Here is a 25,665-nt window from a genome sequence, read left to right on the forward strand (position 1 = left end):
TGGTATTACATGTGTGCTAAGTCACACTAGATCAAAACACCCCAGAGAATTCAGGTCACCTCAGACAGGTCACATATTCAACAGCAAATCACTGATTTGACAAGATATCACATGACATATGTGCATGGATAATTTGTCCTTTTCTCTTGAAAAGATAGGGAAAACTCCCAGTGTCTCACAAAGTCCAGTACCGTCTCCTGAACAAGCAGATCTCTGCCCATCTGAGATATTGTAACACTTGTTGTTGTTGTTGTTTAGTCATTTAGTCATGTCCGACTCTTCGTGACCACATGGACCAGAGCACACCAGGCACTCCTGTCTTCCACTGCCTCCCGCACTTTGGTCAGACTCATGTTGGTAGCTTCGAGAAGACAGTCCAACCATCTCGTCCTCTGTCATCCCCTTCTCCTTGTGCCCTTAATCTTTCCCAGCATCAGGGTCTTTTCCAGGGAGTCATCTCTTCTCATGAGGTGGCCAAAGTATTGGAGCCTCAGCTTCAAGAGCTGTCCTTCCAGTGAGCACTCAGGGCTGATTTCCTTCAGAATGGATAGGTTTGATCTTCTTGCAGTCCATGGGACTCTTAAGAGTCTCCTCCAGCACCATAACTCAAAAGCATCAATTCTTCGGCGATCAGCCTTCTTTATGGTCTCACTTCCATACATCACTACTGGGAAAACCATAGCTTTAAATATACGGACCTTTGTTGGCAAGGTGATGTCTCTGCTTTTTAAGATGCTGTCTAGGTTTGTCATTGCTTTTCTCCCAAGAAGAAGGCGTCTTTTAATTTTGTGGCTGCTGTCACCATCTGTAGTGATCATGGAACCCAAGAAAGTAAAATCTCTCACTGCCTCCATTTCTTTGGAAAATTATTTGCTGTTGTGAAAGAGCAAAACTCAGCAGACATAATAAACACTTTTGAGGATATAGAAGTTGTGGATGAATACAGATGAACAATTAAAGCAAATAATTGTAGGGAACTCTGTTGATGAGAAATATTTTGAGAATATAAGGATTTTCCTACTCAGTTTTATGATTCCCTCTCCCCCACAAGCATCCACAACCACTAGTTACTAAAAAAATGCTAGCCCTCATTCTCTCACCCATTTCCCCCTTGGGCCATTTGATGAGTCTCTCATGCCTGATGAGGAATGCACCTCAAGGCTTGATCACTAGATTAGGGTGGGAGCAAAAGAAAGGACATGGGGGAGATGAGAATATATTTTATAATCAGAATCAAAATCAATAATCAAAATCTTAAACAATATAAAATAAAAATAAAATAAAATAAAATAAAATAAAAACAATATAAAACAAAATCTTAAACAATATAAGCAAAGTGAAGAAGGCTCCTGGAACGATTTTTCCCAGCTTATTGCTAGAACAGTGATTAGAGAGAGAAAGAGAGAGTACAAAGGTGGGTCCATAAGGGGGGGACACACACACACCAAAAAAATCCACAATCCTTTATTGAATCTAACCAAAATGTCAGAAGAATGTGGCAAGCTTTTGAGTTCTTTAGGCAAGAGGTGATACCAAGCAGGGGGTGAGAGGGATGAGCAATAATGAGAACAATAACAATAATGTAGCCATGAGGTCAGCTTGTAGACTCAGTTCCACGATACAGTTAGCAGGCTGAATAAGTCCTTCCTCAGTACAACGGATATCAGATTCTACACATAGGATTCTGGAATGAAGAAGCAATGGCTGCTCCTGATCTCTGAAAAAATAAAGCTTGCATCCCATATCTAAGTACAAGTAATAAGGGTTCCACGAGGTTTTGTTGAACTTTTGTTAAACATGGTGTGCTCAGTTAGTAGTACCTTAGGAGCATTTTCACCCACAAACACGTGGAATCTCTATCATTCAGGCCATGGAAAAACATGTTTCTGCTCATAATCTCTTTACAGAGTTTTGCTTTAAACCCTGGAATCTAAACATTCTCTAGCCTTCCATCCCCACCCCAAGGGACTGGCATGAGAAGTATTTCTCCAGGTGGGTCTAAAACCCATGCTCTTTCAGGGTGACCTGCTGTGCATCATTTGACATTAAGCAGCTGTGTTGATCATCAGCTAACATTCCCAAATACATTTCTTGAAACCACTGGAGACAAAGTGTAGAGTGAATGCAAGAGAGAAGTAAATACTAATAGCAACTTACTGGGAACCATAGTGTTTTACTAAGTGGCTTTGACACTTCTCAGACTCCTTTAAGCTGTTGAAGGACAGATTTGTACTTCAGAGGTAGCCTGATTAACAGGCAGTTTGAACTGTGAGATGCTAATGGAGACAAACATTGTCAAATCACTTTCTTCAACTGCTATGAAACAGTGTAAATGAAGAAGCATGATGCTCCATAGGAGTGTAGTGGAAAGACCACAGTGATGCTCAAAGCAACAGTGAGTCATACATGATAATATTCTAGTCCTCTATAACTGATAGGAGCAAAACTTCACTTGTTAAATAATCTTTGAGTGTCATACAGAGGTTATATTTTCATCTTGACTGGAATGAAGTAGTATAATTTGTCTCTACAGCATTGCATTGATTCTTATTCACAAATCAATCATCTAAGCAAAAAGGTTTCCCAATACTGTACAAAACAAACAACCCTCAGTTTGAATGTCCGATTAGATATCAGCAAATAAATTTCTAGTCTCAGACATTGTTCTTGGTACTGCCAAATTCAGGACGGACAAAAAAGAATATTTATTCACACAGTGCATAGCTAAACTCAATGGTGAAGCTTCATGCTCCAGCACTGGGGGTGGAGAGCAGGTGGGGGCGGGGAGCGCGTCCTGGGGGCGGGGCGCCCAGCACAGGCGGGGTGGCAGTGGCGATTGCACCCTGGGGATCGTGCTGCCAGGGGCGGTGTGCTCCCCCTGCACTCCTCTTCCTCCGCCAGTGGCTAAACTATGGAATAAGCTCCCACAAGTTGTTGTGATGACCACCAACTTGGATGTCTTTAAAATAAGGTTAGATAAACTCACGAGGATCAATGACTACTAGTCACAGTGGCCATATTCTACCTCCACTGTTGGAGGCATTACACCTCTGAATGCCAGTTGCTGAAAATCACAAGCAGTGAGAGTGCTGTTGTACTTTGGTCCTGTTTGTGGACTTTCCATAAATATCTGGTTGGTCACTGTGAGAACAGGATGCTGGTCTAGGTGGGCACATTCCTTGCAGCAAACAGTGAAGCTGTTGATGACTGGCTTCAGTCTTTTAACTAAGCAATCCAGGATGCCCTTTGTGCAGACTGCATTCTTCCTAGTAATTTCCCCTTTATTTCCCTCTTAAAATAATAATAACACAACACAGTCTTCTTGGAAAAATAAGAATAAAGTTTACTCGCATCCAGTAGCAATCTGAAGGCAAGCTTGAGTTGTAGTTACAGGTACATTTGTAGATTATAGAGAAGAGAAGTCTGAGCTAAGTCTTAGATGTACAACATGGGCTAACATCATTATTATGGATGAGCCATGTGCTGGCTAAGAGCCAGGAGCAAAAGTTGGTCAAAAAAGAAGTCCAAAAGAGAAAGATGGCTGTGTGCCTGGCCTTGGGTCAGCTAGGGTCCCACCCATCTACCTGGTCACACGCAGGGGGAGGTGGCTTCCAACCAGTATGACAGGAAGTCCTCCCTGTTTGGAGCCACATTCCCCTACGTGTCCATTCTAGGAAAACAGGAAATGTTGGACTTGACTGCTCTAGCAATACACATAGCTGTCAACTTACAGATTTGAAAATAAGGGACCAGCAGCCAAAATAAGGGACCTGCAGCCTCACCTGTTCCAGGCACTCCAGTCTTCCTGTCCTCCTGCAGTCTGGTCAAACTCATGCTGGTAGCTTCGAGAACACTGTCCAACCAACTTTGTAACCAGAGGTTCAACTGAATAGAATCTGAATCACATGCACCACAAGGCCTATGCAGCCTCAGCTAAAGATGGCTCCCCGGCCTGGCTTTGCACTGCAAAGTTTGCAGCAGCACGTGCAACAAAATGGCGCCCAGCATTCAAAAACCCCCTCAGCTTGCATTAACTAGCCACACACAAGGCATGCAAGCTCCACCCCCCAGTCGTTCTTAGACTTCTTATTGGGTGAGCAATACAGCCAAGCAACACAGTTGGAGCCTCCCTCCTCCCTGGCCGGCAGGGAGGGAGGGAGAAGACCTGCTTCCTTTGAAATTTAAGGGACATCATTTAAGGGACATTTAAGGGACATTATCAATAAGGGACAGCAGCGGGACATGGCGCTGGAATAAGGGGCTGTCCCTTCAAATTAGGGACACTTGACAGCTATGGCAATACAGCCCACAGATCCTACACAGCTCTTCTTAAGTTCTTATTAATGCTGTAAAATTGGTAGGAAGCCTGTGGTTCAGGATAAATTTGATATGCATAAAAGGTGTTCAGTAACAGATAGATGCAGTTATGCAATACAGCCACAGGGTAGAGTGAGATCAAGAAAACAATACAAAACAAAACCCCAACCCCCTCTCTTTGCAATACGAACTCTTGCAGGCATAATCCTCTCACGTTTTCCCATTGACAGACCTTTTAATGCATTTCAATGGAACAACAACAATATGTGAAACACAAATACAGTGTCTTCAGGGAAACTAATGAAGTGCTACCTTGATATGTTAAAATGTGCAAGTTCAGTTCTGACACATTTCTCTGACATGTTCATTAGACTTCTCAGCTGAGATTACTCTCCTATTTTTGCCTCTTGGGCAGTTTCTGAAGCCCCACAGAACTTAATCTACTAAACTTTTACATAAGGCACCCATGGCCAATACTCTCATTCCTTAGTGTATCACAGTGAAACAATTTCCATTCATTCCAATGGGATTCATTTCCACATAGCGCCTAATGGAGAACATAAGAACGTTCTTTCATATGTGGTAGACTGTAAAAGGGTAAAAAAAAGTATTGGGAAATAATCCATAATGAATTGGAAAAAAATGTTTAAAAGTACTTTCCCAAAAAAACCAGTGTCTTTTTTGTTGGGGATAATTCAGATGGAAATTCCCAGGTGTCAAAAAAGGCCATTTATGTATGCCACTACTGTGGCCCGTGTTTCGTTAGCCCCAAAATGGAAAAGGAGCAAGGTCCCAACTAAAGAAAAATGGTAACTTAAACTGATGGAATATGCGCAGCTTGCAGACCTAACTTATAGAATAAAAGAACAAGAAGAACGTACATTTAAAGAAGACTGGAAAATGTTTATTGAATATATGGAGGGAAACTGTGTACACTTGAAAACGTTGGCAGCATTAAGATAGATTCAACAGTGTAAGTAAGTTTTGATGGATGTAATAATGGAATACGGAATGGTTTAGTTTATATAAAATATGCAGGGATTTATGCTATGCAAAGTGCACCATGGAAAGAGAAGAAGTGAAGTCATTGATATTTTAAGGCTCTTTAAATGAATCTTCTAAATTGTAAAACAGAAAATTAGATAGATAGATCACATGACAGGAGCCTGCTGGATCCTGTCAGTGGCCCATCACAGCCGCTGATCAGATGCCTTTGGGATAAGCAGGACCCGAATGCTCTCCCTACTCTCTCCACTTGTGATTCCTGGCAAATAGCATTCAGAGGCATACTGGAGGTAGACCGTAGACATTGTGGCTGATTGCCACCTTCTTCATGAATTTGTCTAATCCTCTTTTAAAGCCATCCACATTGGTGGTTATCCCTTCCTCCAGTGGGAGTGAGCTCCAGAGTTTAAACTAGGCATTGCATGAAGTACTTCTTTGTATCTGTCCTGACATCCACCCTCATTGGATGGCTTCTTATCGGTCCTGGGTGGGTGTGCTTTGATTTACAGAATAAAAGAGTTTACTAATAGTCAGGTGAGACCCCCCCCCATGAGTTTTCAAGTAGTACATTAGGTGGGGATAAGGAGTCTGAGAACTACTAGGGTATAACATTAGGGTGAAATGCACAACACTCATTAGTTGATCACAAATAGCTCTCATTCTGTAGAAATATCATAGTCTGCTCTATGTTATCACTGCAGAGTCTGGTTAATTTTAACAGTTTTAACAACATGAAGAACACTTGGTAATAATGTATATAGAGTTTTCCTGTTGACTAAGTTAAAGGCACAAGATTTGTTTATCCCTTTATGTGCAAAATAAGCCTAATCCTGATAAGTGAATTACGTACATCATTTGCATAGGCAAACAACAGTTACTTCAGGCAGAGATGCTAAATTTCACTCATCATTTGTTCTTATCTTTTAAAGCCATGTCATGACATATGTATAGTAAGTGGCAATCTAACACTCTGTTTTCCCACCCATGCAACCATTAACAAAAGCCTCCTACCAGTTTTTGGAATAGAAAACAAAAACATTCATCTTTGACAGAAATCCTACACACACACACACAAAGAAATGCAGAGGATTTAGAAGTAGCAGAATAAGAAATTGGTAAATTTGATGTCAAAGAAAATAATTTATCATACAAAATTCATTTATTCATTCAAGACTTTTGCCTTGGGAGTCATTTAATTTCATTCCACAATTCATAATATCTTTATAAGGCAAGCCAAAATGTCACATTTTGAATTATGGTGCTGGAGGAGACTCTTGAGAGTCCCATGGACTGCAAGAAGATCAAACCTATCCATTCTTAAGGAAATCAGCCCTGAGTGCTCACTGGAAGGACAGATCCTGAAGCTGAGGCTCCCATACTTTGGCCACCTCATGAGAAGACTCCCTGGAAACGACCCTGATGTTGGGAAAGATGGAGGGCACAAGGAGAAGGGGACAACAGAGGACAAGATGGTTGGATAGTGTTCTCGAAGCTACCAGCATGAGTTTGACCAAACTGTGGGAGGCAGTGGAAGACAGGAGTGCCTGGCATGCTCTGGTCCATGGGGTCACGAAGAGTCGGACACAACTAAACGACTAAACAACAACAAAATGTCACAAACTGACTTTTGAAACCCACTGAATTTCCCCAGACTTTTAATGCCCCAAACCCTGGAATAGGAGGCAACAGCAATTAAAAGGAAAATAGGTGCTGAATAAGCTTTCAAGTACCAACAAGGAAGTCATATCTAATGCACAGGGACATTCTCATTGTGCCAAACTCTGCTCTCTGTGGGATTTTACCATGTTCTGGCAATGTGAGTGGAAAATGACTTATGAAGATGAAAAATGATGCGGACGCTAATAACTTATTGCCTATGGGCGAACATTTTTCCCAGCCTAGCCATCATCTCTGGAGCCTCTACTTTCTTGAAAGAAAATGCATACAATACTTTTAATAACTGTACTGGGAATTAAAAGGCAGGGCAGTTATCTGCCAGCTCAGTCGTTAAGATTGGTGGCTGCCGGCTGGTAGTGGGGTGGGGTCCCTTCCCATAGTCTCACCAACAGGTGCTTCCTGGGTGATGGTGGCTCACAAGAAGACCCTCTCCATAGAGCATCCTTCCCCTGGAGTTGCACCAAACATCTTTAGTGGAGATTTCTTGACAGCAGCTGAATATGCTCTTACCCAGCCAGACTTTGGGGACAAATTGCTTGTAATCTGGGTGTTGCGTTGCGTTGATTTTCTGCTGCTGTACAATTAAAAGAACATTGGTTTGGATACTTTGCGTTTCACTGATGGTTAACTGAGATTGTTGGTATTTTGTTGGATTGTTGGATTGTCAAGTATCCTGGTATTGCTGACTGCAGAAGTCAATAAATAAATAATATGCACTCCAATCTTCCTCATTTTGCAGGAATTTCTGGATCTCTATTATACCTGTGGGGAAAGGATGCACTGGGCGGGTACCACACAACCATGTCACAGAAGGGCGTCCCGTAATCAGTATTTGTAAATGCTGAGGACGCTGGTGCTTGAGCTTTACAAAAGAACGAAGTTGGTTTGTGATTTCATGTGGTGAAGGAGTCACCCAGAGCAGTGGTGGCCTCTGCCACTCGACATGGGTCAGGATCACAAAGGTTAATACCCTTGTCATGTCAGTGGGGTCAGCATACCACACACCAGTGGCTACTATTATGGTCTGTATTAGGAATGGTGCTTGAGGAAGACAGGTCTGACAGCTGGTTGCCCTAGCAAGTAAGAGTTGTTCAGACTGCACATAGAATGTACAAAACCTAATCAAAAGGGCCATTTTACATTTTGCTCCATTCCATTTTGCTAAGCAAATTCACATCCTCAAGTCGTGCTTTCAATACAAACTGCAGGCTGTCCATGGAAGCCAGTTTTAACCAAGAGAAGATTAATAATTATCTGCTCCCTGTTCATTGGCCTAAATTAATTCGTTCTTTCATCCATGCCCTGTTTTTCTGCACATAAGGTAAGGGCGGCCATGTGTTCTCCTTTGCAAGCCTAGGCAGAAAAAGGAGGCTTTAACTAGAAGCGTTCTTTTAGTTCCATTTGAGGAACTATTTATACCTGGCCTTTCTCATACAAAAATGCTGGAGGCAGCTATCGGCAATAAAATCAATGATATAAAACAACTAGTTCAAAAGCAAGTAAGCAATATAACAATAAAAATCAGATAAGATACGAGCACATTAAAATGCAGCTGGTTAAAAAACAGAGAGGAATTCAACGCAGCACTAAGGAAATTGTCCCACCAGTGCAAGCATTTCTTCTTGCCTAACGGAGGGTCCCCCAGTCCTCCCCCACATGTGATCCTATAACCACCAAATTGTGGAGGTGCAAGGGACCCTAAGGATCATCTAGTCTAACTCCCTGCAGTGCAAGAATAGGCACCTGTCCCATATGGACCTGTAACCTTGGCATTATCCACACCATGCTGTAACCAACTGAGCTATCCAGATGGTGATGTTCTAGTGATTCTACACACACAAACACACACACACACACACACACACAGAGAGAGAGAGAGAGAGAGAGAGAGAGAGAGAGAGAGAGAGAGAACTAATTTGGGGGTGCTGGGGGATGCTGTGGGAGGAGAGGGGAGAAACCCCATTGTACTAGTGAAAATTTTTGTATGGGCTTCCAGGACCAATCAGTTGAATCCAGCTACAAACATTCTAACTTGTTATATATAATGCAGCTTCCTATGTGCCTCAAAGTATCTGAGACCATTTAGCCCATGGGTAGGCAAACTAAGGCCCGGGGGCCGGATCTGGCCCAATCACCTTCTCAATCCAGCCCGTGGATGATCCAGGAATCAGCATTTTTTTACATGAGTAGAATGTGTGCTTTTATTTAAAATGCATCTCTGGGTTATTTGTGGGGCATAGGAATTCGTTCATATTTCCCCCCCAAAATATAGTCCGGCCCCCCACAAGGTCTGAGGGACAGTGGACCGGCCCCCTGCTGAAAAGGTTTGCTGACCCCTGATTTAGCATTTCAGAAATTAACATGAGAGGCAGGCCCTGCAAATTCTATACAAGGCATGGAGTCTTGAGCTTGCTATCTAACAAACATAGAGAAAGGTCCCTCTTTAAACGGTCCTGGAGACCAAATGCATTTTTATCAGAAAAGGAAGTGGATTTTGGGGGGGGGGACAAACTGTAAGAAAACTAGCAAGGGGAAAAAAAGCATATTAACTGGCTTTAACACAGACAAAATATGGTAGCTGAGGGGGAGTGCTTGTTTCACAAAGGTCATTTATCCACTTTGCATCTGCATTCCTTCCCCCCATTTACACGCCCGCCAACGGTACTCCTCAAAGCTCTTTATTATTCTTGTTTTGGCACACATATAAAACAATCACTTTCACAGGCACTGACATAACCGCCCGAAAAGAAAAGATGAAAACGGAAAGTTGTTTACTTCATTTACGCATTGACTTAAGAGGCATTTGAAAGATGTCGCGGATGTTTTAGCTGAGATTCCTGCGTTGCAGGGGGGTTGGACTAGATGACCCTTGGAGCCTTTTACCAACTTGACAATTCTGTGATTCCTTGAAGGAGAAAAGTGGTGGGAATTTGCACATTATCATCACAACATACACACTTTCAGGAAAAGATGCTTTTAATATCATTTCAATGTGCCCTTATTTTTCTTCTAATAAACATGTTTGGTTTTGAAAAAATATTTACCTCAGGTGAAGGCCGGGCAGCTATCTAGGCACTCAGCATGCTTAGTTTTGCACATGGCTGGTACTCCCTCAGCACTGCAGCTGCACCCCGGCATTGCTTAAGAGGGGTGGGGAACCTCAGGCCCAGGGGCTGTCTGTGAACCTCCAAGCCTCTCTAACCCTTGGGGCTCTCTCCAGGTCATGCCTCCTTCCCACTGCCATGTCCCTGAGGGGTCCTGCTCTACACAATCCTTGAGTGCTTTTGCCCAGCTGCAATATGTCCTTCAACTGTAAGGATGCCTCTTGGTTGCATAGACGGAGGTGCTTGTGTGTGCAGACAGTGGTACCTCGGGTTACATACGCTTCAGGTTACAGACCCCACTAACCCAGAAATAGTACCTCGGGTTAAGAACTTTGCATCAGGATGAGAACAAAAATTGTGTGGTGGCAGTGGGAGGCCCCATTAGTTAAAGTGGTACCTCAGTTTAAGAACAGTTTCAGATTAAGAACGGACCTCCGGAACGAATTAAGTACTTAACCCGAGGTACCACTGTATGTGGAAACACACTTTTGCAAGGCTGGAGTGTAGTCCACTGCAGAAAAAGGAAGAGTCACACTGATTGCTCTGCCCACTTTTCATCTCTCACCTCTTAGCCCACTCATCTCATTCCATACATCCCTGCCATGTGGCCCACAGAAGGTGGCCAGCAATGGAATGTGGCTCTTGGGATGAAAAACGGTTTCTACAGCCCTGCTGGGGGCTTCTGTGAGTACATTCGCAGTCCAGGTGAAGAGTCAGTGGGAGAGCCCTGCCCCTCTTTGTTGAAAGTAGCAAACCCTTCTGAGTTTATTCTGATTGATCAGTTTTTGCTAAATAATATAAACATCTACCAATCAATGTTATCAGCGGGTATCATGCCAAAATCATTTCTAGAAAGCAGCAGTAACTGACCAGCATTTCAAAACTAAGGTGCAGACAATGCTGCCCATTGGGCTGCTGTCAAAGTAAACTGTATTTTAATGTCTGATTCTACATGTGTTCTGATGTATTTTAATTGTTTTTTTCACTAGTTTGTTTTTATTACTTTGTATTTTATGGTGTTATTTTTAAATGTTGTAAACTGTCTTGAATCCCAACTTGGGAGTGAGGTGGGGTATAAATACATTAGACAACAACAACAACAACAACAACAACAACAACAAGTGTAGATTCAAAGATAACCCATATGGCCTTTTAAAATGTGGGATTTGGGGGGTTATTGGGTTGTTGTTTTTATTTTGATTTTGCTCTGTGAACCTCCCTGAGACCTCCAGGTATAGGGTGGTATATAAATTCAGTAAATAATAATAATAATAATGCCAAAATGTCCAAAACTAGTAGCAGGCATAGACAGCATTAAAACCTTGACTTACCCATATATTTTCTATCAAATGTTGCAGGGGGCATACAATATGTGTTTGCACATTTGCCCAATACCTATGGACATTTCCTCTTTAAAAACAAAACTGGTAGCAGGATAGCATACATGAATTGTTCATGCATCTAGATGTATGCATGTCACTTTCATATCACAGCACTGTTGACACGCAAAGAAGATTGTGCAGCTGGACCCTGTGCCCCGCCACACGTATGGGGCTGCTGGCTAGCACATGCATGAGCTGGCCCTTGTGTCAGAAAGTGTCAAAAAGACAAGCATCATGTTGAGCAAGAGGCTCATTCAAAGTTACAGGGTTTGAGTTAGAGGGGGGCATTAAAACGCACACACATACACCAAGGAGCTTGCTTTCAGAATTTATAAAACCCGTGCCTTGTAAATTAACCAGAGGAGAAAACCTTGACACGGGTGCTCTAACCCTGTGACTTGTCTTAATAGCATCCATGATGCCCATGGGTCTAAGAACCTCTGAAACTGGCTGTGCAATAGAGCATTAACTGCATTGCTACTTAGCCTTATACTGTCAGATTACTGGTTCACCTAGCCTAGTATTATCTGCTTTGAGTAGTAGTGGCTCTCCAGGGTTTCAGACAAGAATCTTGCCCAGGAGATGCCAGGAATTGGGCCTCGGACCTTCTGCATGCAAATCAGATGTTCTACCACTGAGCTGTGACCTTCTCCAGAAGTGTCGATGAATACCCCTTGGCTGTGCTCTTTTTCTGGAAAAAGAGGTGCTGGAACTCACCTTCCTCTCTTAGAATGGCAGTGGAGTAAACCTGAGAGGTGCTGGAACTGAGTTCCAGTGAGTTCCAGTTTTTAAAAAGCCCTGCCCCTTCGCCACACAAGTGCTCGCGTTCCAAATTTGTCCTGTTATGTTCATGTCAACACACATTTCCACATGACATGCAACCAATCAGACCCCACAGTTTGCTTTGTAATTCCTACGAGTTCCCCTCCTCAAGACAGAAAAGGAAAAGCTTAGTCCCAGCAGGGTCATATGTGTTTGACCCTAAAATGCTTGGTGAACATCAGAACGTTTATTATCTCCTAGCAGGAATAAGAAGGATATTCCATAATGGGCTCCATTCTTTGAGCAGTGTATGCCTTTCTTTGAAGAAGGCCTCTATGGTAATTGATGTTAATGAGCAACAAGGCGCAGAGAAGCTCTGGGTCACCAGGTACGAAGCCACCAAAGAGATAATCTAATTACTCTCCAAAAACAAATTACTTTCAACCAAAACAAATTACTTTCAATCACTCGGCAGCAGATAAGATCAGCCAAGAGAGCTGAAAACTGATGACAGCTGGAGACTGGGGAAGGCTTGAAGAGTTGATGTGCTGATCGCTTTCCCCTTTGGTCCCATTTGCTGAATGACAATGGAGTGACAGAAGAGGGGAGCCATGAAGTGTGCTTGCTTTTCATATCCTTTGGAGAAATGCAAAAGATCTCACCAGCCCAGGACTGTTGGCAGTGACATACTATGATTGATGAGAGGCCTTGCCGATACTGAAGCCAAAAGATGTGCTACCTTGACACAAGTGACACATTAGAAAAAGAGGAGGGGGACTCTAGGTCCATGGCAGACAGCTGAATGGGAGGCAAGGGAAGATTTGCAGGATATCGGTAAGGGATTCTCTAACTCCCAAATGTTTATCTAAAGAACGTAAAAAAAGGGGATGGGGTGTTACACCATACCCTTAAAGATCAGTCAGTGTGTATTTAAAACACACAACTTCCTCCAAGAATTCTGGAAACCGTTGTTTGTTAAGGGTGCTGGGAATTGTAGCTCGACTACAGTTCCTTGGGTTCTTTGGGGCAAACCGGGCACTTTAAATATGGGTTGGATGTGCTTTAAATATATTGTGTGGATCTACAGTGGTACCTTGGTTTACAAACTTCATCTCTTCCGGAAGTCCGTTCTTAAACCAAAGTGTTCTTAAACCAAGGCGTTCTTTCCCATAACAGCGGGGGACTCAATCTACAAATGGAACACACTCAACAGGAAGCAAAACATGTTCTTATTTCCAAGGCAAAGTTCACAAACCAAAACACCTACTTCCGGGTTTGAAGCGTTCTTAATCCAAGTTGTTCATAAACCAAGCTGTTCTTAAACCAAGATACCACTGTATCCTAAGAGATTTTGAAAACATTAAGCAGTATATACAAGCTTTAAAATCAAATCCAATAATAATAAACTATAAATAAATAAATAATAAATAAATAAATAATAAATAAATAAATAAATAAATAAATAAATAATGTCCTGGCAAGGCTGGCCTTCTGTTACTTTTATCAATTGTCTTCCAGTCTCATTAGAGCAATTGCCTCTGACCAGGTATTTGAGAAGCTCTGCTGACTTGATTTTTGAGGCGTGTTAACTATCTGATTTGTTGTAACTCAGTCTTGTCCTTACCTGTTTATTTTAAATCAGATGTAGACTGATGTATGCAGGGCACCCCAGTCTTTGGGGGGGTGGGCAGGGGGGGATTTCCTGGTAGGATAAGTTCTGCCCCACAGCTGCCTCAAGTAAAAATAGTTAGTGTGTTTGTGTCACACCAAAGTCAGAAAAGAAGATTATCACTTGCTTTTCAGAACAGTAGTAATATCGAACTACTACTTCTGATGAGACCTTCAGAGGATTGGGAATTGAATTTATGTAGTCATGGTGAAAATTGAAGCAGTGTGGTCTTTTGCCCAAATTAGTTAATCCAGAACACTTCTTGTCTCTGACTCCCTCCATCATTGCTTTGGTTCTGCGCACTGCCAGCATGTGGCCCCTGATAAATTATGCGTGGATGAATGTGGCCCTCAACTGAAGAACAAGGTGAACCCCCCTTGCAGGAGATAATTGACTTCATTCCCAGAGCAGCATTTTGTACCTAGCTTCCTTCTCCCTCTGGCCAGCTCTGAACCTTGCATTAGGCTCTAAAATTGGTATATCTCAATATTCCGGGGACAGGGGGGAGATCTCACAAGCCACTTCTGATTGAGATTATTGAATGGCTTTAAAAAGTTGGTCCTGTTAGAAAAACCACTTAAATAAATACACTTTATTATGCATTTTGTGTTTTTTATTGTGATTTTATGTTGTGAGATCTACAGGTATGGGCAGTATACAAAATTAATAAATAATGTTAAAATATTGCAAAATAATGCATATGGTCTTGATAGCACTTTGCTGAGGAAACTGAACAAAAATAGTGTATAATATGGGGGGAAATAAGCAAACAGAGGTTTTGTCTTTCTTAGTATAGGGCTTGTACATAGCAGGGACCATGCAGATGGGAAACTCCCTCAGAACCACACAACCAATCAGGGCATATGCTACTTTAGTAAGGATCATGCTATTCTGCCTGGTTGCTAAGCAACACCTCCTCCTCCACCACCACCACCACCACCACCACCACCACCACCACCGCTGCTCTGATTAGTTGGCTTACTGATAACAGAATTAACCCTTCAGTTACACATGAAATGATCCTTGCTGTTGCACTCCCAGCAGGTCCCATATAAACCCTATAAAGCCTTGTCTCAGGGACCACCTTATCCCATCATCAACCTTCCTGGATCCTGAGGTCTGTCATCAGAGGCCCTTCGCTATATGCCTTCTCTAAGGAAGATGTGGAGCATGGCAACGTGAGAATGGGCTTTTTCACTGTTTGTGGAGTGCTCTCCCCAGGAAATCACACCTAATGCAATCATTATAGGCTTTAAGGCATCCGGCTAAGACATTTTTGCCAAGGCTTTGGGCTCTTACTTTTGGATGATGCCTTCATATGATTCTGCCCTCTGCTGAGGTTCTCATCTTTTAGTGAGGTGGGGTCAAATTTGCCCCTTTTAAATAGTATTATTAGATCTGCCCTTTAAGAATCTTATTTGTTATATGTGGCTTTTCCTCACTGATTTCAGCTGTTTTGTACTTTATGCTGTTGTAAGTCACTTGGATACTTTTCTTGTACAAAGTGACAAACAAACAAAAGAAATAATTGTTATAATTATATATCCTTTTAAAGAGGCGTGCTATTTCCTACAGCCGTCCTGTTCCTTATTCTGCAGCAGATCCTTACACATTGCCAGAGAAATCCCTGAAGAGGTTAAGAGAAACTGAGCTCCCTCAAGCACTTCAGGAACACTTATTAACCACCTCCTTTGAACTGAACAGAGTTTGTTTTCCAAGGAGTGATATGGACTTCTAATTTGGTAGATGCTGTTCGGAGAAATGCTCTATATTTTTATCAACTACTTTAAACAAAATGAATCAAAGTGTCTGGATTCATTCCTATGATATCATTGGTAAAGCAACACAAGCAGTAAGAGCCTAAGAAGTTTCAGTGCACATACACTTTTTCATGCTATTTATAGCCCATATCTTAGTGAATGGCACCATGCAGTAGACAGCTTATAATGTCATAAAAGATATACTGTAAATAATCATCTAAAAATGGGTCAAATCAAACACAGGGAATAAATGGGAAGAGCCATGAAACTTACCCACACGATACAGTGTGAAGACATATTAATTCACCAAAGTGTCCAAAATTGTCTCTACTATATCTTTCTCTATTTAACCCGGACCTTTCCTCTCCATGAATTCTTTTATTACAACTTAAAGTAAAACTATTGAACAAAACACTGACCAAGCAAATCTACCACTGGTCGGCTTTCGTACAAGTGTGCAGCCTCAGCAGACTCAAATTAAGATGTGAAGCATTTTATTAGTTAAGTTTCTCTGTCTTTTCGTTATCCGTTCTGCTCATCTTACTTTCAAATCGCCTTTTAATTGACCATTTAAGTCTGATTACAATCAATCCAAATGCAATGTTCAGATGCAATGTTCAGATGGCCATTTGACTACCATTCTTTCAGATCCCAGGTTACTTCTGTTTTGTCAAATAAAGGTCAATTATAGCTGCCATGGGCAGGATGCTTCCAGTGACCTTTGGCCTTCAATTCTTGACCTCCACTGTGCCTGAGCCATGACTCATGGCGACAAAAAACCCCCAACATGATTAGTTAAGAAACTGTCATGAAGGCAGGGGGCAGTGCACATCACAGCAAATAATTTATAAAACATACTCTGGAAATGTTAAATGATTCACCAGTGGATGTATGGCTCTCCTTTTCGAATTAAAATTATTTCAAAAGCTTCTGGAGTCAACCCAATTTAAATAACCTTCAGCAATTGTCATTTGGTCCAAAATATAAAGACTATAAATGATTGCATACAGGGCCTGATGATGATAATGATGATGGGGAAAAGGATAACATTCAAAAATGCTTTTCTCTATTTACTTCCAAAAGAAAGTATATGCAACAAAATGACTATTTCTATTAGTATACTAATGTATACTTATACTGTTTTGAGTCTCTCCATGCTCATGCTTATGTGGCAAAAAGTGCGCCCTTCACCCCAGAAGAGGCAAAGGTAAGTAAATGACCCCATGATGGTTAAGTCCAGTCAAAGGCGACTATGGGGGTTTGGTGCTCATCTTGCTTTCAGGCCAAGGGAGACGGCGTTTGTCTGCAGACAGCTTTCCGGGTCATGTGGCCAGCATAACTAAACTGCTTCTGGCACAACAGGACATTGTGGCAAGTGCCAGAGTACATGGAAATGCTGTTTACCTTCCTGCCACCTATTTACTTGCGCTGGTGTGTTTTCGAACTGCTAGGTTGGCAGGAGCTGGGACAGAGCACCGGGAGCTCATTGTGCCATGTGGATTTGAACCACCAACCTTTCGATCAGCAAGCCCAAGAGACTCAGTGGTTTAGAGCACAACACCACCCACGTCCCTACCCAGAAAGAAGGACTACCAGGCTCAGGGTACTTCAGAGGTACATACAAGTATGAAAAGCCTGAAGGAACGAAACCTATGGTAGTACATAGTGGGAATGCCAAAGCATTAGAGAGCTGGTGGTTTGCATGAGGCCCAACTGATAACAATACTGGCTACATCAGCCTAATGGAATGGTTGCTGCCAGGGAGATCAACCATATGGATCTTCTCAACATTATTAGCTACTTGTGCAAAACAGCACCCATGTTTCTCAGGCAAGTCCCACCCAAATGAGTGGGTTTTTCAATATGGTGCTAACTAGCCTGAACTACATAGGGTTCATTTCCAGGTGCAGTTAATGTCTGAAATAACCGATTGAGCAGAAAGGCTATAGCTTGGTGGGAAACCAATCACCTTGCATGCAGAAGGTTCCAGGTTCAGAAAGCTCACATCTCTAGCTTTGGAATGTCTTTTGCTTAAAACCCTGAAGACCTGCCCCCCACCCCACCCCACCCAATCAGAACAGACAATACTGAGCTAGATGGATCAATAGTCAGACCCAGTATAAGGCAGCTTTCTCTATTTCTATATTCCTGAGTTAACCTTAGAACCAGGTTAGGTAAAGGTAAAGGGACCCCTAACCATTAGGTCCAGTCGTGGCCGACTCTGGGGTTGCAGCGCTCATCTCGCTTTATTGGCCGAGGGAGCCAGCGTACAGCTTCCGGGTCATGTGGCCAGCATGACTAAGCCACTTCTGGCGAACCAGAGCAGCACATGGAAACACCGTTTACCTTCCCGCCGGAGTGGTACCTATTTATGTACTTGCACTTTGATGTGCTTTCGAACTGCTAGGTTGGCAGGAGCAGGGAACGAGCAACAGGAGCTCACTCCGTCACGGGGATTCGAACCACCGACCTTCTGATCAGCAAGTCCTAGGCTCTGTGGTTTAACCCACAGCGCCACCCGCATCCCTTAGAACCAGGTTACACATGTAGAAATCAGCCCAGTGTTGTCTGTTTAGAGCAGGGGTGGAACATCTGCAGCCCTCCAGATGCTGGTGGACTACAACTCCCATCATTTTCCACCATTGGCAGTGCTGGCTGGGGCTGCTAGGAGTTGGAGGGCCAACATCTGGAGGGCCACAGGTTCCGCCCCCTGCTCTAGGGCAATATGAAATCTCCAGAGATACAGTAGTATACCAAACATCTGGCCAGCTCAACTAAGAATTCTATTGAAAACAAGCAAGATTCATCTTACCATAGGAGTGGAAAAACAAAACAAGACAAAACATTGTTTCGGTCTACAAGCATTCCCAGCATGCCAAACCCAGGATGGCTGGAATGTAATGTGTGAAGAAAGCCCTAGTAAACAACGTCAACAACCCCGATTTACCCTTCTCAGGAGAGCTAGAAAATGTCTCTCTCCCCCCCCCCCCTTATTTCTTTTTCCAGAGAAGAGTTGGGTAAGCTCTACCTGGGGTCATTAATCCATAGTTCAACTGAAAAGAACACATGTAAGCCAAAGTGTTTGGCAAGTAAACTTACAAAGAGAAATCAGTTTTTGAACACTGAGCGCAAATAATCTGAAAATGAATGTAACAGAAGGGCTATTTCCTTCTAAACCAGAGGTCAAGTTACATATGACCAAATACACTGGGATAGTAGCACAATAACACATAGGTCATTCACATTGTGACTAATGGGAAATAAATGTGGGCAGGTTTGCAGCAATAGATTCTATGTATTTTAATTATGCAGAATTTCCTCTAAGGGAATATATTCCAGAGAAGAACTTGGAACTGCATGCTTAGATTTAAAACATGATAGAAGTTTGTGGTGGGATTCAGTGCCACACATACAAAAGGAAACTTTGCTGGGCAGGGAGCCTGGCTGTCATTTACATTTCCCACAGGGTCCCAGAGCAACATCAGAGGCATTCTGGGAAATTTAAAAAAGTCATCTTGGACTCACCGCTGTGTTGCTGCTGTTCTCCAGCACCACCAAAGAAGCCCACCGACAGAGGACACTTTGCTGACAGCTCCTTAAACCTGGAGCCAGCCATAGTGCTGGGCAAGGAAAATAGGTTGCACATAAAATATTTAGTATACAAAAAAAGCAATCCATCTATCTCATGACCAGAACCAGGAGGAACTGGGATTCTAAGAGCTGCCTAGTTCAGACATAGGCAAAATCCAGCCCTCCAGATGTTTGGGACTACAATTCCCATCATCCCTAGCTAACAGGACCAGTGGTCAGGGATGATGGGAATTGTAGTCACAGACATCTGTAGGGCCGGAGTTTGCCTATGCTTGGCCTAGATTTATAAAGGGGATTAAAGGTAAAGGTAAAGGTACCCCTGCCCGTACGGGCCAGTCTTGACAGACTCTGGGGTTGTGCGCCCATCTCACTTAAGAGGCCAAGGGCCAGCGCTGTCCGGAGACACTTCCGGGTCACGTGGCCAGCGTGACATCGCTGCTCTGGCGAGCCAGAGCCACACATGGAAGCGCCGTTTACCTTCCCGCTGGTAAGCGGTCCCTATTTATCTACTTGCACCCGGAGGTGCTTTCGAACTGCTAGGTTGGCAGGCGCTGGGACCGAGCAGCGGGAGCGCACCCCGCCGCAGGGATTCGAACCGCCGACCTTTCGATCGGCAAGTCCTAGGCGCTGAGGCTTTAACCCACAGCGCCACCTGCGTCCCACAAGAAGTCACAGTACACTACTGTAAAAGAGATAGCTACAACAACTTGAAAAATAAATCTGCAGCCATGAGGAAGATTATAATCTTTATTATTTTTCAGGTGACTACATTTGTACCACCAGGTTTATTTCATGTCCTTTTTTTTTTTTTTAAGGACTGCCCATTCCATTTCATGCCACCACACATTGAGAGCACAGTCAATGACTTCTTTCATGCTTCACTGGTCTAAAACGCCCCTTAAATTCTGAAGTTTTGACCATCCACCTTGATCTTGGTTCAAGCCTTGCTTTTGCTGAAGGAAAAATGAAAACAGTTTGACCTGGTTTTTGAACTGGAGGGCAATGTTCAATGCATGTTATGAGTAGGATCTTTACATCCAAACTGGTACACCTTATTGCTTTCCCTGACCATTTTTAGCTGTTTCAGCGCAAAACACCTTAAACAAAAAGTCTCCAAATCAATCATTTTAATCCACAGTTTGAAGGATGTTTACACCAGCCTCTTCCAAAAAACACAAATTCCTCAGTGCCCAAATGCCAAGATTTCAAAACCATCCTACTAAGTTCAATAAAGGTCTGCCTCCCTAGAGCTTGGACTTGGCCTGAAGAAGGTATCTGAAGAAGTGTGCATGCACACGAAAGCTCATACCAAGAACTGACTTAGTTGGTCTTTAAGGTGCTACTGGAAGGAATTTTTTTGTATTGGAAAGTAATTTTGTCAACTGATTCCAGTGACTTTTTAAAAAATGAAGTGACACAACAGTACAGCTGTTTGTTCTTTGTGTTTCTTTCTCTGTAGCAAGAGAGATCCCAAGCAAGGAATGTTTTTTACAGAAAGATTTTGCAGGGGTTTTTCTTGGTCAACTTACAATTAAAAGATGATGAATTGAGAAGAAATAAATAAAAAATAAGCTAATTCTTTTAAAGCTGATTTTTTTAAAAAATGTATTTCAAAGTTATCCACAATGTGTATGTGTAGGGAGGGGGGGGGGGTAAAAGATCTTAAAAATAAATTTGCATCACTCATGTATGCATTCCTCAAATGGCATCATCTTGAAGGTAATTGTATCTACAGTAGGAATGAATGGTTAGTGGGCAAGCAAACAGCAACATGGGAAATTGTCTTATACTGAGTCATACCATTAATCCAACCATCTGCTCTGCAGTGGCTGACAGCATCTCTGCAGGGATTTCCAGTCCTACCTGGATGTCCTCACAAGAACCCTGTGAGGTAGGTCAGGCTAGTGGCTACTCAGCCACTGAGCAATGGTTGTCTCCCAAATCATGTTTGACCTTGTGAAATTTGTTTCAATTAAGCCTTGCTTTCAAAACACCCGAAAGAAAATGAAAATAATCCCAATGACTTCTGAAACTGATTGCTTGGGGAAAGCTGCTCCCTTTCTTTTTAATTAGAGGAGATTCTGAGAAGTCTGAAGAACTGTGCGTCTCTTAGGAATATATTCACTACCAGCAGTGATTAAGAATCCATTACGTAAAATATCTGTCAGTGCCTTTTCATCAGCTGCACTTAAAATTAGCTTTCTAATTGTATTGATTTTTGAAAGACATCTGTAACTAGAGATTGAAATGCCATCCCAGTCTGTGGTCAGAGCAGAATATTACTTTTCACATTGTTAGAACATAGAATGGAATCCTTTATTTATATCCTTGCAGGGTTTATTTTGAAGTGTGGTGTCCAGAACGGGACACAGTATTCCAGGTGAGGTCTGACCAAGGCAGAATAGAGTGGTACTATTACTTCCCTTGATCAAGACACTATACTTCTGTTAATGCAGCCTAGAATAGCATTAGCTTTTTTTGCTGCTGCATCACAGTGTTGACTCATGTTAAGTTTGTGGTCCACTAAGACCCCTAGATCTTTTTCACATGTACTGTTGGCAATCCAGGTCCCCCATCTTATATTTGTGCAGCTGGTTCTTCCTGCCTAAGTCTCTTCCTGCCTAAATTCATTATTTCACCATTAATAAACTCCCATTATCTGGGGCTCCCAAGTTGCACTGGTCAGCTTTTTCTGGACAGGGATGGTGGGACCTGTAGTCCACTTTGTGGGGTTTTTTATGCTCAAAGGTGTATATGTTTTAATTAATAAATAGCCCATCAACATCTGGGGGACTGCAGGTTCCCCACCCCTCACTTCAATTAATGGAAACTTTTGTGAATGAAATTGATGCTCCAAGAACAAGACCCTTTATGAATGAACCAGCTCTAACATAGCTGTCTTAATGGACTTTGTCGTGCCTAAAGCAGAGGCAGTGATAGTGTCCACAGCTTCTGCTACACAAAACATAAAGCCAAGTATTTGAGAAGGCAGCCGCAATAAGCTTACAGGGCACTTTCAAACCTGGCACTGCTTTCTGTAGAATGAGAGAGAGGGAGAGAAGTCTTATGGCTTAAAGCGTCATCCTGTGGCCAAACAAAGAATTAAGATTAGCTGCAGAATTGGAGCATGGCTCTACCAGATGAGTCCCTAAATACCAAACATATATTGAGTCAAAATAAATCCATTCCCAAAATAAACCCATTCATCATAGATGTGTCTAATTTCAGAGCCTTCCTATAAAGCTAAAGAATCTCTGTATTGTCATTCACTAAGCACTTGGTTCTCCCCTTGGAATACTTGATCTGCGATTTCCCCCAAACGCAGACCCATTAATTCTCATGGGGAAATTAATGGGCTCAATCCCCAATGCAGCAAAGCATTCTATCTTGCTACAAGTATTCTAATGTATCCACCTGGTCTTAGTAATGAAACCAAGACTTGCACAACACTCTGTATGTGACAGTGCCAGGTGCTTATATGTACACTGTTTCCTATGCAAGCAGGCCAGACAGGTAAAAGGCAATGTAACTAAGAAGCAGCCCTTGTACAATTAACGAATTGGATCTCTACAGGGTAAGAGGTACAGAACACTTCCCAGTGTTTACTCAGAAATAAGCCCCACAGAATTCAGCAGGATATGGTCTCACACAAGTGCATTATTTCATTTTATATATTAAATTTGTATACCATCCTTCCAACAAAGATCTCAGGCCAGTTCACAGCATCATCATCACCATCATCATCATCAACAGCAACTATTTTATTATTTATGCCCCACCCATCTGGCTGGGTTTTCGCAGCCACTCTGGGCAGCTTACAACATACCTAAAAACATAATAAAAATATCAAACATTAAAAACCTCCTGATACAGGGCTGCCTTCAGATGTCTTCTAAAAGTCAGATAGTTGTTTATTTCCTTGATATCTGAAGGGAGGGTGTTCCACAGGGAGGGAGCCACTACCAAGAAGGCCCTCTGCCTGGTTCCCTGTAATCTCGCTTCTCACAGTGAGGGAACCAGAAGAAGACCCTCAGAGTTGGACCTCAGTGTCTGGGCAGAACAATGGGGGTAGAGATACACCTTCAGGTACACTGGGCCAAGGTCGTTCAGGGCTTTAAAGACCAGCACCAAAATACATAATAAAAACAGAAACAAAACAGTAAGGGTGTAGCTCTACAGGTCGTCTTCAAACATTTATTGACAGCTTCCAATCATTGCAAAAAGCAAAACAATTTACTCAAAAAATTGCCAGGAACTCATGTATTTTGTACTCATTTTATGAGATGATGATGTTGATATTATGCTGTTCTTAATGTTGGAGATAAAGACATTTTTGCGTATAAATATGTAAAAGTCAAGTACTGAAATGTTTCAAACATAGTTTTATTTAGGAAAACTGTAAGACGAGGACAGTCATTGCAGCATAATTGTTGGGAAGTACCGTAAGTCCCACTGAAATCAAGAGAGCTCATTAGTGAACAGAGAGCTGTGTTCCAAGGAATTCATCCTCAGAGCAGGCCGACTGAAATCCATGGACTTCCTCTTGGGGTTTACTCCCAGGTAAAGAGCTTTAGCACTGAGTGAAAGGTGACATTAGAGGCTTTGAAGAAAGTCTCCTGAATGTACATCATTAGGAAATGACCTGCACTATCCTTTGTCAGGACAAGGGAGTTGGCCCCATGAGACCTGGACGCCCAACAACCGTGTGGCTCCAAGAGCAGGAAATCTAACTAGGAAAAAGACAAAGCTAATCAGCGCTTCCACCTCTGTTTTGACAGTCCAGCCTAGGAACTTTGGGAATGGGTGGAATGCTAAGTTAACCAAAGATGGTCTGAGAAGTCCTTGCCTATTGGCCTTGGAGTGCCACCCAGAGGTTCACTGTGTAACTTTTACATAACAGTTTTACACACACATCACTGTGTATGCTTGTACCACATGCATATACATTTATGTAAGCTCACATTCTATATACAGTGGTACCTCGGGTTAAGAATTTAATTCATTCTGGAGGTCCGTTCTTAACCTGAAACTGTTCTTAACCTGAGGTACCACTTTAGCTAATGGGGCCTCCTGCTGTCGCCACGCGATTTCAGTTCTCACCCTGAAGCAAAGTTCTTAACCTGAGGTACTATATCTGGGTTAGCGGAGTCTGTAACCTGAAGTGTCTGTAACCTGAAGCGCCTGTAACCCGAGATACCACTGTACATCCAGAGTGTGCTACTCAATGGCAAAAAAATAATTGTGGTACCTCTTGTGGTACCTTCAAGACTAACAAATTTATAATGGCATATGCTTTCCACATACTCAAACCCACTTTGCCAGATCTTTATCACACTTCAAAATTGCATCTCATTACCTTCCAGCTCCCACCTTCCCATTTCTCCTTTATTAATTTACCTGCCAACTACCATTGCACTTCACCCATATCCCATGAAGCGGGCTTGAGCCCATTAAAACAATGTGTTCATCTTTTAAGTTGCCATGAGACTCTCTGATTGCTCTTGTTTACACTGCAAACTTTTTAACTGTTTTATTACTGAATTCCCAGTTTTATCTGTTTTTAGAATACTGTTTTGCTGGTTCTTATGTTGCAACTCTGTTTTTATGAAACTTTTTTTAAAAAGTCTTTAATGCTGTATTTTTTTGTATACAGCGTAGAGATTTTTAAATATTAAGCAGTTTGGAAATGCTTTAAGATAGAGATGTAAAAAATAATATTAACAACAATATAAACTAGATAGATATGTGGTGTTATGTTATGATTTACAGTATATTAATAAAAAGCATATTAATGAAAATATTTCTTTAAAGCAGGGTAGCGTTGGACCTGGAGGGCCACAGTTCAAGTCTCTCCTCAGCCATGATGCTCACTGAGAGTGACTTTGGGTCAGTCACTAGTTGGGCCTAGCCTACCACATAGGGTTGTTGTAAATTGGGAGGGGGAGAGGGGTCCTTTGAGGAAAGGTGGGATATGAATGCAATAAAGAAAGGAAGAAAAGGAAGGAAGGAGGTTAGACATCTATACAAATACGTGCTGCTTGCTCTTTCCTTCTCCCCTGAGGAGAGGCACGGAGATGAGGAGGGGGCCAGGCTGCGTGTAGGGAGTCCCTTGCTTTGCAATCTTGGGAGGCGTTGCATCAGCCAACGCGCTTCTGGCCACCTTGTGGAACAAAGGCGAGGCAACCTCCCCGCCCCCTAAGTGGGCGATTTTCCGGGTCATTAGTAAATTCCATTGAGATTTAGACTTTCTCCAGCCGGCCTTTTTTCAAGCTCTGTGGTCTCTGGCGGGATACAATGAGCGACCGGGCCAGCCTCGCTCACGCCACTTCCAGAGATGCCAATGGGGAAAGGATGATCTGCTGTTGCCTTAGCAGCACGGGGAAGGGGTGTTTTAAAAA

Source organism: Podarcis cretensis, assembly GCF_951804945.1.
Source record: "Podarcis cretensis genome assembly, chromosome: 1".
NCBI classification, from domain to species: domain Eukaryota; kingdom Metazoa; phylum Chordata; class Lepidosauria; order Squamata; family Lacertidae; genus Podarcis; species Podarcis cretensis.